The sequence below is a fragment of the Gobius niger genome (assembly GCF_951799975.1).
Source record: "Gobius niger genome assembly, chromosome: 13".
Taxonomy (NCBI): Eukaryota; Metazoa; Chordata; class Actinopteri; order Gobiiformes; family Gobiidae; genus Gobius; species Gobius niger.
The window spans coordinates 10,951,801-10,964,478 of NC_136864.1; positions in this window are offsets into that span (position 1 = coordinate 10,951,801).

Genomic DNA, 12,678 nt, shown 5'->3' on the forward strand with positions numbered 1-12,678 from the left:
CTTTTACATCAATTTTATAATGAATTACTTTTGACTACATTTTAGAGCCTGTTTTTGTACTTTTACTCCACAGCACGTTAATCAGAAACATCACAGTAATAGTCAGAAAACACACAGAACTCATTTCTAGTTTTCATCTGTGATGAATGGTAAATGGACTCAACTTATATAGCGCTTTTCTACCTTTATCAGGTCCAAAGCGCCTTACAGTAAGGAACCAGTCACCCATTCACTCTCTCATTCATAAAACCAATGTGCGCAGACACTGGAGGCAAGAAGGGTGAAGTGTCTTGCCCAAGGACACAACGACGCGTGCCTTTCCTTTTAGAATTTTGTCCATTTGAAAGATTTGATAAGATTAACCCCGGGACATTCACACAAGCACTTACTGCGGGGGATACTTTAATTATTTCAGACATTAATAACTGTTAATCTGATGCCAGGATTATTTTTTCACTCGGTGAATGTTTTGTAAGATTATTTTATAATCACGACCACCAGAGTAAGGGGTAGCGTTCTGTTAGACACAAAGATTTTAGGGAAGACACAAAAAACACATACAGTATGGGGACATACATACAGTATATATGTGTATGTGTACACATATTAAAAATGTGTGGCTTTCATATCAATAGCAAGACACGATTGTTTTAGTACTTGAGATTTTCCATATACAACGTATTATTTTATAGCAAAATGTTCCTTAACTAAAATATACCTTTGTACTTTCAGTAATGTAAGGTATTTTTAAACTGACATGAGATTTCATATATTTAATTTGATATCTGATTACATTTGAGCACATATTAACACTCCTGTATTGCGGTTCATTTTCCATCTCACATTACTGCATCTGTCCCGTTGCCAGTGTAATCGTCCTGGACTGATTCGGTCTCCGGTGATAGTGAGCAGAGGCTGCCTCTGAGTGGGAGGTTGGACTGTGCAGCCACCAGTGTCTCTCTCCAACCATTCATTCAGATGTTATTCTATCACAGAGTGTTTTCATAACAGGCAGCAGACTGTTTCAAACTCACAAAGAGCCGCACCTGCCTCAAACATGGCGTAACCTTGAAGGAATGAAAAAGAAAAGCTCTCACATGTGGCCTCTGTTTGTGGGATGCAGTGGAAAACAGGCTGGGACATAAACAACGTATGCACTGTTTAATGTACAGACTGACGACTAAATGGAAAGAAAGAACTTATTGAAGATGTACAGTATGTTCAGCACAGATCCACATCTTACAGGTTTGATTACATCACTTGTCTTGATTCTGCATTGGTCACAGCTTCCTCTTTCTCCTATTGGAGTAATGCACTATATTAAAGTCTATACCTGACTATTTGTTTTATAGAGTTTGAGTTTTTGTCCCAAAAAGTAAATCATGAAAGCAGCTGTGGGTAGAATCAAAAAAATTACTCAAGTAAGAGTAATTTTACTCAAGGTGAAGTTGTAGAGGCCCAAATATTTAATCATGTAAAAAAATACTTTAGAAGTGTGAGTAACTGTTTGAGCGTAAAAGTTCATGTTTTAGTAGTGATATACATTATGAAAAACAAAACATGCAATCATGAAAAAAAACACAGTCAAAACATTGAAAAAATTATGAATAATGAAGTAACTAAACAAACATGTCAGAATGAAGATTTACTCACAGTAAGAGTACAGATACTTAAAGCAGTACTATGTAACTCATGCCCCTTGAGGCCATAAGCGGCACTGCAGGTGTCGAAGCATGTTGAGGTTTTTTACTCATTAATTGTCCGTGAGAGTAAATACTACGCTGACGGAAAAGACAAAGGGAGAGAGGGATATTGCACATTCAATTACACAATGGAGATATTTTTTTTCTCTCAAACTTGGTTGTAGATACTGTTTAAGTAGCGCTAGACCGCAGTTAGCTTTGCCCGTTAGCCTGTTAGCTTCTTCTTCGTGATTCCATTAGTGTGTATTGGGGCTCTGGGTCGGTGCAGGGAAAGCTGCAAGCGTGGTTTTCTGATGAAAGACCCCCCCCAATCATCCCATTAACACTTGTATTACTCCCAGAGGGGCAATGAAAAGGATTTATTAAGGTAGACAGGTTGCTTAGTACTGCTTTAATAATACTCAAGTAAAAGTAGAAAGTACTGCATGAAAAAAATTACTACTTGCAAAAGCCCAATTACTTCACAAAGTTACTCTATCAACCACTTACACTATGGCTATGTAATCCTTGCACCGCTAATTCTAAGATTTTTATTATAGTTTGTTTATTTTATTTTTTATTGTTTGTACTTTCTGCCCCTTAAAGTTTTTGTATCATTGTACAAAAAGATACCTCTATTTGCTATCTAATTATTTGCACACTTCCCGTTTATTCTGAGTGTTTTTCCTGAGAGCTGAATGTAACAAGTGAATTTCTCCATTGTGAGATCAATAAAGGCTTATCTTATCTTAAGTACATGTACTTAAGTAAATGTAACTGAGTCCTACCCACCTTTGCGTCCTGGAAAGATTGGTTTGTGCTGCATGGCCGAGTCTTTTTTGTCAAATCCTTAAATGAGCCGGAAAGTTTCCACTGACACTTGGGTTAAGGTGAAGGTGAGGGATAGGGTTAAGGTTGGTGGGTTTAGGAATTTTCCCCCATTCATCATTGTCTTCCCCTGCCATCCTGTAAACAAAAAATAATGTGTGGCCGCCGGGTCCACAATGAAAACCCAATGCGGCCCTTGGATCAAACATTTAGGTTTTTGTACCATGCAAGTTCCCAGCAAGCGGCTTTGACTCTACTCTTTAAGCACAATTACAATGCTTTGAATTTGCCAAGAAGCTGCTCCTCTTTGCCAGATTAGCTGTTTTCCCAATCATCTGGAAATCCCCCCCCCCTTTGACTTCAGCCTGCCCACTTCACATCTAGGTGTCTAGGAATTCAGTGCAAAAAAAAAAAATCTGTGTTGTCATGAGCTAAAAGTATCCCAACAATTCAACCCCGAAAGAATGGAGGTTTTGTGATCGCATAATCTCGCTCCTCGACTTTTTCATTTTGCGCCGCCTTGAGATTTTAAACATTTCGGAGAGAGAGGACACAGCGGTTGTTTGCTCAGCTGCGAGGCCTTATGCAGACATCTGGAAGCCGAGCCGTGTTAGTCCTAGACAAGTACAAAATGGTGGAGCAAAGGGCCAAAAAAAAAAAAAAAAAACGCATGAGGGTACTTGGAATTGGCCCGAGTTTGAAGGGAACAGGTACGTAGTATACACCAGGGAGTCTGGACCACTGTTTCACAAGCTGCATGTGTGAGTTTAGACAATCCTGGTTTAATCCCGCCTTCTGTAATCTAGTCCAGGTTTACCCTTGGTGTACTGCTTTTGCCATGTCTGAAAATTGCACACAATACCCAAATATTTTCTGGTCTGGGCTAAAAATACTCATGACGGGAGCCTGAATTTTTCCGGGTGAATCAGCAGATCCCTGGATGGGCCGAGTCGTCTGGAGGCCTGACCCCGGGCCGGGCCTGGTATTTGCAGGTCATGTCTCGGAACAAAGCGGGGCCACATTGAAACAGACAAGAGCGCAAGAGCGAGGAGCGGTTTGGACAGGAGGAGAAATGCCTCAGTGGACACTCAAGAGGGGAGCAGGAGAGAGGAGAGGCAGGAGGGAGGGCGGTCACAGAGGCAGAGCAACCACAGCGACGTGTGGGGAAACTGTCTCTCCGTGAAACAGGAACATGCTCTAATCCAAACTGAATATACTTTTCAGCTCTGATTAAAGAGGCATCTCATTTATATCGGATAGCAAACACAGTGGTCGATCTCTTTTCAACAGTTCAGCTTTACCTAAATCAGGAGGTGACAGCCTATAGGCCAGAGTAAAGCCTCAATTGAAAGTTCTTTTTTGTCATTTTTCATCTCATTTTTGTCACTTTTTTGTCCAATTTTCACCACTTTTTCATCACTTTTTTTCTCACTTTTTCATCACTTTTTGTTCACGTTTTTTTGTCACATTTTTTTCACTTTTTTCGTCACTTTTTCGTCACTTTTTTCATTACTTTTTTCACTTTTTCGTTACATTTTTCACACTTTTTTAAAAAAAAAAGTCACTTTGACATCACTTTTTTGTTGCATTTTTCTCACTTTTTCATCACTTTTTTTCACATTTCATCCCTTTTTTTCTTGAATTTTTTCTGACTTTTTAAATAACTTTTTTTTCACTTTTTCGTGGCTTTTTCTCACTTTTTCATCACTTTTTTTGTCATGTTTTCATCACTTTTTTCATTTGCGTCACTTTTTTGTTGCTTTTCTATTGGGTTTTTCTGTCTTTTTCATCATCGTTTTTGTCAATATTTTGACACTTTTTCAAGAAGCTTTTAGATTTAGTTAAAGCTGAACTAGAGATTAATGTGCTCAGTACAGCACATTAACAGGTCAAACTTTTTTTTTATTGTAATTTTTAGGAATTATTTGCCAGGACACAGAACATGGATAATTGGCGGTGCCCCGCTCCCCTGCATTCAGGACATTTACTCCACCGATCTGACCAGGCCAGGTCCAGCCGACTGAAGAACAGCTTTATCCACCAGGCTGCCATTATGTAGTATATACTGTATTGTGTACACATTTTTAGATTTGGAGTTCTCTCTAAATCTTTCAAGCTTGGACCCCACCAAAATGATCAACAACTCCCCCACAATTACCCCCACTGTTTTTGGTCAACCTCTTAACCCCCGCCTGAACCGAGCACATTTTCTCCATTTTGGCTTTACTTAAATCTAAAAGCTTCTCGAAAAAGTGTCCAAAGTGCAACAAAAATGAGACGTAAACAAGGATGAAAACGCAACAAAAAAGTGACCAAAAAAGCGTTGAAAAAGTGACAAAAATGTGACGAAAACCCCCCCAAAAAAGCAATGAAGAAAAAAAAGTCAAAAATAGTGTCAACAATGCAAGAAAAAGATCCATTCAGATGAGTTTTGTAAGTCTTTGCTTTCAAATGAGGCGCTGCTCTGGCCTATAGGCTCTAACCTTCAAGATTTGGGTAAAGCTGAACTGTAGAAAATGGGTTAAGAAAGAGGTTAAGCATGACATTAAATACACTATCAATACATGTCTTTTATATCTTGAAATCATCTTGGGACCCCCAGCTCAGTGATCCCCACTTTACTGTTTGCACCAAAGGTTTGAGAGTAGAGTCATTTCAATTCAGTGTATGTGCGACTGACTTTGATAGTGTGGATATGAGAGACACTATCTATGTATGTATAGGGTTACATTTCTACACTAAATTTAATAACCACTAACCAAACTTTACTCCTCGTTATCTCTTTGGGAATCGCTGTCTGACACGGGCGGTGTTTGCCTGGATTTACTGTTCTGTGATTGCAGATCCACATTTCCATCTCTCTCTAATCTCTGCATCACTTCCTTCAAACACCACAGACTCATTTTTCTCACAAACCGATCCGTCTTCATGCCCTGCAGAAGCCCTGAGTCATGATGAAATTGACAAACGTTCCCGCTCTGCTCGTGTCTTGGCAGCAGACAACAGCGTAAATGGGAGTCGTGTCTTTCCGGAGGTCGCGTCTTGTCTCTGGAGGAGATTCATGATTATATTCTGGGATTACCGCACAAATCATCTTAATGTAATTTGCTTTTCCACTCATTTTAGCGCCGAGAGGGATAGCTGTGGCCATAGCAGTTAGCCGGCCTACTTAGCCTAATGAGCTTAAGTCACAATGTCAAATCTGGTTTTCTTTATAGTGATTGATTTGACAAAGATTATGGACACCATGAACAAGAAAAGCTAAAAATACTCTTATTGTGTAATCGACAATGCACCTAAACAGATACACTGCATTGTTCATTCACCACAGTAACACTGGCTATAAATTACATCTGTTGTTTGGGATTGATAGAAACATGGTTGCAAATCTACGCCTACAACCCCGACCAACCCAATTTGATCATAATTACCAGACAGATTTTCATGGGTGTGACTAAAAATGTTTCCTTGGTTGCGCTGGTGCAGCTTCCCTTCATGATTTACGTCAACTTAAAGGAGTACTAAGTGTTTACCTTAATAAATCCTTTTCCCTGTGGGGGTAATACAAGTGTTTATGGGATGATTGGAGGGTCTTTCATCTCCCCCTGGTGTCTCTGGCCAGAAAACCATGTTTGCAACTTGACTGCCACCGGACCGGAGCAACCAATAAACACTAATAGAATCACGAAGAAGAAGCTAACATGCTAATGGGCAAAGCTAACTGCGGGCTAGCGTCACTTTAAACAGTATTTACAGCCAAGTTTGAGTGAAAAAAATAATTTCCATTGTATAATTGGATGTACAATATCCCTCTCTCCCTTCGTCTCTTCTGTCAGTGTAGTATTTACTCTCCAAGACAATTAATAAGCTAAAGAAAAAATCACAACTTGCTACGACACCTGCAGTTGCGCTTATGGCCTCTAGGGGCAAGAATACTGCTTTAATTCTATTAACTCATTTGTCTTAAAGGAACAAGCCACCATTTTTCCATACATGTTCTTACCTGAGCTCAGAAGAGTTGATGTGTACCTGTCTGGTCTATACGCGTGCGCTCAGTCACACAAATAGACCAAAGACGTTGTTAGCGTTTAGTCTCTCCTCCTCTCCTCCTCTCCTCTATGGGGTCAAACGGTGGTGAAGTTAGAGGCGACCAAGCTCTTCCACGTGTTTCCTACTTAAATACGGTTACGTGAGTAGTTACACGATCCAAGTATAGTTACACAAAATTAAACATGTCGATTTTCTAAGCGGATAAAAAGAGGATCTATATTGTGAGGCGTAATAACACCTTGGGAGCACTTCGACGTCCGCGTTGTAAAGAGCAATGTGACCAAAAAAGTGCAGAAAAAGCACCAAAAAAACGCCAAAAAAACGATTAAAAAAGACGAGGACACAACAATAACACAATGTGACAAAAACACGGTGTAATGGACACTATTTTATATTGAAGTACTTTCTTGTCGAGTAGCGTCACTTCCTGTGAAAGGACATGAGGAAGTGGTTAAATGTTTGTGTGCTCTCATGGCGGGAAGGAACATGGCACTTTACGATCCATTTTTTAGCTCCTAGCTGTACTGGGGGAAAAGGTCATTAATTGTTCATTTTATAATACATTTGGATGTTTATGGCTGTCGTGTAATATTGTATATGGTTTGTCCAGCTCTTACGGTGGAGATTGTTATGATGGAAGCGTAAAGACGGATTTATACACAAGATCCACTTGTACGCTTGATCTGTTCTGCTGGGATGCTACACACGGCAAAAGAGAGACCAAAAAATGTGCCAGAAAAGCAACAAAAGATCAACAACAAAGTGACTAAAAACATGTACAATAGGCCAGGATGAATGAGAGTGTGTTTGAGAGTGCACATGGGGGACGCAGATGAAAATTGGTCCCAGGCTACAATCCGGTGTGGCGTGTTTACATGCATGAGGCCCATGTATGTTCATTAACACGCATTGTCCCGACCAAATAAACCATAAATACATAAACAAAAACATGACAAAAAACACTTTAAAAATGTGCCCAAAAAAATATCGTCAATATCGCAACAATAAAAGTTACCATCAGTTTTGAAGGTCTTAGCTTTCAAATGAGGTCTGACACTGGTCTATAGGCTGTAAGCTCCAGTTCAGAAGCTTTTAGATTTGGGTAAAGCTGACCTGGAGGAAATGTGCTTGGTTAAGGCAGGGGTTAAGACCAATTTATCTTATCTATCTGTAGATTATAGAAGACACATCGAGTACACAGCTATAATTAATAAGTGTAGAATTTGTGTATAGTTTTTTGGATGTTTTTGAGGCATTTTCAAATTGGTGCGCTTGAATTATGAAACCGAAATGTTGCCGTTCACAAGCCCTCGCCAACTCTTATCTTTGTAAACACTGATCAGAATGTGCACAGCTCTAAGGGGAAGGAGGATTTACTCAGATGAGCTTTTTAAGATCAGGACAGTGATGGGAAACGAATCAAGCTGAAACTGACTGTCCACACTTTACTTTTTAGGCCCTGGCTGCCACAGTTACGGATTTTTGTGGAGTTTTCTTTATGTCTGTGAGTGTGGACTGTGGAAGATGAATTGACTGAGCAAATTGCTTGATGAGTCCTGTTTCAAATGTGGTGCTCCTAAATGAAAACACTTCAACATACCGGTGCAACAAAACCAAAAATGTTAGTCTGGAGCCTTGCACCAGCCACACAATCACATTACACATGCATTAGGAAAGGTTTAAAGTTAAAGGGATATTTCAGGATTTTTGACATAGGGCCTCATTTCCTAGTTATCCAGAGTGTTGCTGATTTCTGGAGATATTTTTTATGTAATTCATGCAGTTCTTATATTTGAAGAGTTTCGTGGTGCGAGGCTAGTGCAAGGCTAGCATATTTCTATGGTATCAGCTAGCCTGCATTAAAAACAGTCTTACTCAGCTAGCCTGCATTAAAAACAGTCTTACTCAGCTAGCCTGCATTAAAAACAGTCTTACGCACTCCACAGTGCACCTGAGGCAAATCACTTATAACACCAGACTAATGATATAAATGTCTGTGTCGATAGAATAATTTTTGGAATATAACTGACCTTGCATCACATGAATGATCGCATTTTGAGGGACTATTTTCTAGCAGATCACTCCGCCGCCGCGTAGCTTATACAACCATGAAGCTGATGCTGCTCAAATATAAGTTATTTTAAATGCAAAATGGTTAAAATTACTCTATCGACACAGACATTTGTATGGTCAGTCTGGCGATATAAGGGATTTGCATCAGGTGCACTGTGGAGCGGGTCAGACTGTTTTTAATGCAGTGTAGCTGATACCTTAGAAATGTGCTAGCCTTGCATTAGCCTAGTGCCACGTAGCTCTCCAAACAGAAGAACTGCATAAATGACAAAAAAAATATCTCCAGAAATCACAACACTGGATAACGATGAGGCTCTATGTCAAAAATCCTGAAACATCCCTTTAAGAACACAGCTCAGGACACTCACTTCTTACCGAAACCATGTTGGCCTTTCTGTGTGGAGTCTGGTGTCCTACATGGTTATCTCCCATCAACCTGAAACATGTTCAGTATACTGGAGGCTCCAGCAAAGTCCTGACCAAACGTAGCCCCTGAAGCTTCTGTCGACAAGTTGCCCCGTGGCACTTAAAGATGTGTCAAATTCTGTTCAGCGCTTACCTTAAACCGTTGTAATCTTCAGAGAAAAGCCCATGCACACAGACATAATCAGTGCTGACTTCTCCTTGCACAAATGTTGAAATCACTCCATGTTGCAACAGTTTCTCTCTCTCCCTCATCTTTTTATATAATCTCTGTTGCCTTTTATTATTTATGGGCAGATAAGCCGACTCTCAAATGTGCAAGTCACATCCGTGGCCTTTTTACCCCCCAAATTTCTGAGTTGCTTATATTAATCATGAGTCGGAGGCGAATTACCCCTTCACTCAAATTGCGCTTTTTGGGTGAGGAATTAGGCCGTTTCGGGGCGTTGTCCTTGTCTGGAAGAGCAGCCAGCCGTAGTGTGATTTATTAGCACAAAAAGGGTGGACGTTAGACACAGGACACGAGACTCATGGCCTTCCAAAAACCTTCAAGCGCTCGATTACAGATTCATTCATATTCGCACTCTCCCTTCAAAATCTCTGTGTGAGTCAATATATCTTAATCTGCAAGGTAAACATAGTCTACTCTGTCTTTTCTGATTTGTTTCTTGGCGCGTGGCCTTTATTTGACAGGAAAGGGTGTGACTTGAGACATTGTTATGATAGACATGTTTCAAAACAGTGCCTCTCCATTTGAGATCTTCTATTGAAAAGCTTTGAAAACCCTCTTCAGAGCCCAGTTTGCAGAAGCCTATTGATTGAATGGAGAAAGTGTTCTTTTCGAGCATCACCACAATATCTTTATCCTAATAGTCTGCGCTTGAGTTGTTTATTTTACAAAGAGTGTCTTTTCCATGATAGGTATATAACTATTGAACTTAAAGTGGAGTGCATTTCTCTCTGTCAGTAGCCAGGATGAGATTTAAACACAAAGAAAGATGCCTGTATTCAGCGTCTTCATAACTCAGTTATTTAGTAAAAAGAGAAAATGCTTCCATTAAAGGAACATGCCACCGTTTTTTCCATACTGAGATATGTTCTTACCTGAGCTTAAACGAGTTGATGCGTACCTGTCTGGTCTTTGTGCGTGCGCTCAGTCACGCAAAAAGACCAAACATGTTGTTAGTATCTTCCACGTTTTACTTATTTAAAGACGGCATGAATTCCTGAGCATGTAAATAAAAAAGTGAGTCTCTAGCCCATTCCTGTGCAGAGTTATGGATTTTTAACAAAATAACCAGTTTGCTCACTTCAGCCACTAGGGGGCAGCTAAAATTAAAAAAAGGAAAGAATTCCACACGTGTCCAGCAGAGGGCACTGACATAATAAGAGATCAGGATATAAACAGCATATTGTAGCCACATGGTAAATGGTCAGTCTGCCCCAGGGCGGCTGTGGCTACAATAGAAACTTACTGCCATTGAGTGGAGTGAATGAATAATGACTTTATGAAACACTTTGAGAAACATGTGACACAGTCTGATGAAGCACAATAAGTGTAAGCCGTTATTTATGAGGCCACAGTCCTTTACAATATTTGTGCCCCCGCGACCCGCTGTGGGGGCTGAATTTTGGCCCTCGACCCAAACGACTTCGACACCCCTGTTCTAAACGGATTAAAAGGGTACTACTATAGTGTAACACAGAAATATCTTCACTTTACTGCACGGACGTCGAAGTGCTCCTAAGGTATTATTACCATCCATCCATCCATTTTCTTCCACTTGTCCGTTACCGGGTCGTGGGGGCAACTGTTGGCTCCTCCTGCAGGTGGTGGGTCCACGGGAGAACAGCCTCACGATTCTAACCAGGCCTGTTGGTTTCTGGGGCTTCTGAATCGCTCTTTGTCTGACCCGTCACCTAGAACCTGTTTGTCATGGGAGACCCTAGGCTTGACAATGATAATTTTTTTACATAAGATAATGTAGAAAATTGAAAAGAACAGACAGCAGACTGATTCTTCCAAAGCCACAGGTTGGAATGTGAAAAATCTGGATAAAATGATTATCACTGTATATTGGTAAAGTGTGTCCAGTCTTTCAAAAAAAAAAAGGGGGCTGAATACAACATACATTATTTATCCAGCATGTGTGGATTACGACTTCGGGGTGTGTTGGCAAAAGCGGAGACTCGTCTTGTGAATGGCCTCTTTTTGCTCTGACTGGTGTTGTTGACATTTAGCAGCATCACATCTCGCTCTGAATTTGACCAAACTGTGCCAAGGAGGCAACAGTTGGTAGTGCGTCATCTCCATCTGCGCCCTGCCTCCACCTGCTCCACAGTATTATACTGTACAGTGCTGGGAAACAGGACGGTATATCTGAAACGAAAGCATCTTTATGATCAGCTTAATAATGACACTATCAAACTAAATGAATAATGGTAGATTTCCATGTCCACGCTTTTCCTAGTCTTTACAAAGACATTCAGATGGACGTGATAGACAAATTCATAAATCTAAGTAACGCTTTGTGTCAAAGTAAAAAGCATTTAGGTATTCGTCCCTATTTGATAAGGGAATTTGGCCTCTGACATTGACCCATCCTTCCATGCTATTGAGACAATCTGTCCCGCAATAGTTTTTCAGGCTCACTGCTGCAATGCTTTTTCACCACCAGATGGCGCCTATAAGCCTACCAACACTGCGTGATACTGTGTGACACAGTTTGTAAGGTATCATCTACCCATCACTACCCAGCCCTTGTATTTAGTATCTTAAGATTAAGAGTCAATAATATCATTGATCGCAATATTTTCCTGCCTCAATATATCGAAATTCTATTTTAATATCACCACAAACAGTGGGGCGATCGTTCCTTTGTTGTTGCCGCGCCTAAACTGTGGAACAGCCTGCCCCTCAGTCTGCGTGTTCTCACGGACCTGTCCCTTTTTAAATCAAGATTAAAGACTCATCTCTTCAAACTTGCTTTTAATACTTATAGCACACTGAATTGTGTCTAGGTTGTAATTATTTGGTGTTTTTAAAATGTGTTTTATCTTTCTGTGAAGCACTTTGGTCCTCCTGGTGTTGCTGTAAAGTGCTATATAAATAAACTTTGATTGATTGATTGATTGATTGATTGATTGATTGATTGATTGATTGATTGATTGATTGATTGATTGATTGATTGATTGATTGATTGATTGATTGATTGATTGATTGATTGAATATCGTTACCGTTTCTGCAGCAGACACAGAGAGACCAGGCTTTAAACAAACAAACAAACAAACAAACAAACAAACAAACAAACAAACAAACAAACAAACAAACAAACAAACAAACAAACAAACAAACAAACAGGCTTTGTTTTGCATAGGAATGGATTCTGGGATTCACCTTCAGATCCCGCCCGTTGAGATGAGGCTAATCCCCTCACTGGGGCCACATACAGTAACAACGGCGTTATCCAGTATTGTTAATTTCCTCCACACTGCAGCAATCCCAGGCTTTTCTATTTTAATGGCTCCTCCACAAATTCAGAGCGCTCTCTTTGTTGGATGCGACTGACGTGTTGTTTCAATTGTGAAGCTAAAAACAACGGGTCTGGTGCTTTTGTTTAC